Source organism: Emiliania huxleyi (genome assembly GCF_000372725.1).
Source record: "Emiliania huxleyi CCMP1516 unplaced genomic scaffold EMIHUscaffold_300, whole genome shotgun sequence".
Lineage (NCBI taxonomy): Eukaryota > Haptophyta > Isochrysidales > Noelaerhabdaceae > Emiliania > Emiliania huxleyi.
The window spans coordinates 1-1,785 of NW_005199769.1; positions in this window are offsets into that span (position 1 = coordinate 1).

Below are 1,785 nucleotides of genomic sequence, written 5' to 3' on the forward strand. Positions count from 1 at the left end.
TGCGGGAAGGCGCCCCCAGCGCCAAACCCCACGGCGCGGGCGGCTCCTCGCAGCACCATGTTGTAGCCGTGCTCCTTGAGCACAGCGCCCATGTCGCCCTCCACGGAGACACACTTCCACGTGCCTGCGACGGCCTCGCGGTCCACCTCGATCGGCGGTGAGTCGGCGTGGCTCAGCCGGCCCTGCACCACGGTCGCGCGCTGGCCGACCACCGGCGCCCTCGCCTGGTCGGCGAGGCACTTGTGGCAGACCGGCCGCGCAAAGTGCGCCGAGCACACGCTGCCGCCACACTTGCGGCAGTGGTGACGGCCGCCGAATGCGAAGCCCTTGCCGCACCCGTCGAACTCGCAGCAGCGGGCGCGGTGCCGCCGCGCAGGCCGCTCGAGGGTGTCGAGCCGGCTGGCCAGCCCGTCAGCCGTCGCGGTGAGTGCGGCGATGGCGGCGCTCGCCTCAGCTGCCTTCTTCTCGGCCTCCTCACGCTCGGCCTGGGCACGCTTGAGGTCGAGCTCTATCGCCTCGAGTTGTCGGGCGGCAGGGTCTGACAGCCAGCGCAGCATACTCGGGAGCGAAACTCGGACGAGCGCGTCGTGGCGGCGTGCCCAAGGCGCGACCCAACCGAGCGTGACGTGAGTGGATTTCGGTTTTGAACCCTTTGGTCATATTTCACATATAAAACTTACGCACAGCACAAACGACGCACTCGAGACGGAGAGCGACTCCACTTCTACTGCCTCTTCCACCTGCGCTGCGCCGATTTGCCGGCGCACTCGACCGTCTCGAGGACGGTGTCGTTGTCGGGCAGGAGCACGCGCGACGATACCATCGGCTTGGAGCCCTGGACCGTGAGAGAGAATGTGTCGAACGGGCCTCGCGGCCCCGGAAGCCAGACGCCTGACGTCAGCTTCGGCCCTCCGAACGGCATCGGGTTCTCGCGCCACTCGCCGTCCGTCACAATCTTCAGCACCCGGCTCCCGACCGGGTCCTTCTGCTTGCACAGCACCTCGTCTGCGCCGGGCATCGACAGCACCTCGACCTGCGGGAAGGCGCCCCCAGCGCCAAACCCCACGGCGCGGGCGGCTCCTCGCAGCACCATGTTGTAGCCGTGCTCCTTGAGCACAGCGCCCATGTCGCCCTCCACGGAGACACACTTCCACGTGCCTGCGACGGCCTCGCGGTCCACCTCGATCGGCGGTGAGTCGGCGTGGCTCAGCCGGCCCTGCACCACGGTCGCGCGCTGGCCGACCACCGGCGCCCTCGCCTGGTCGGCGAGGCACTTGTGGCAGACCGGCCGCGCAAAGTGCGCCGAGCACACGCTGCCGCCACACTTGCGGCAGTGGTGACGGCCGCCGAATGCGAAGCCCTTGCCGCACCCGTCGAACTCGCAGCAGCGGGCGCGGTGCCGCCGCGCAGGCCGCTCGAGGGTGTCGAGCCGGCTGGCCAGCCCGTCAGCCGTCGCGGTGAGTGCGGCGATGGCGGCGCTCGCCTCAGCTGCCTTCTTCTCGGCCTCCTCACGCTCGGCCTGGGCACGCTTGAGGTCGAGCTCTATCGCCTCGAGTTGTCGGGCGGCAGGGTCTGACAGCCAGCGCAGCATACTCGGGAGCGAAACTCGGACGAGCGCGTCGTGGCGGCGTGCCCAAGGCGCGACCCAACCGAGCGTGACGTGAGTGGATTTCGGTTTTGAACCCTTTGGTCATATTTCACATATAAAACTTACGCACAGCACAAACGACGCACTCGAGACGGAGAGCGACTCCCCTTCTAATGCCCTCTTCCACCTGCGCTGCG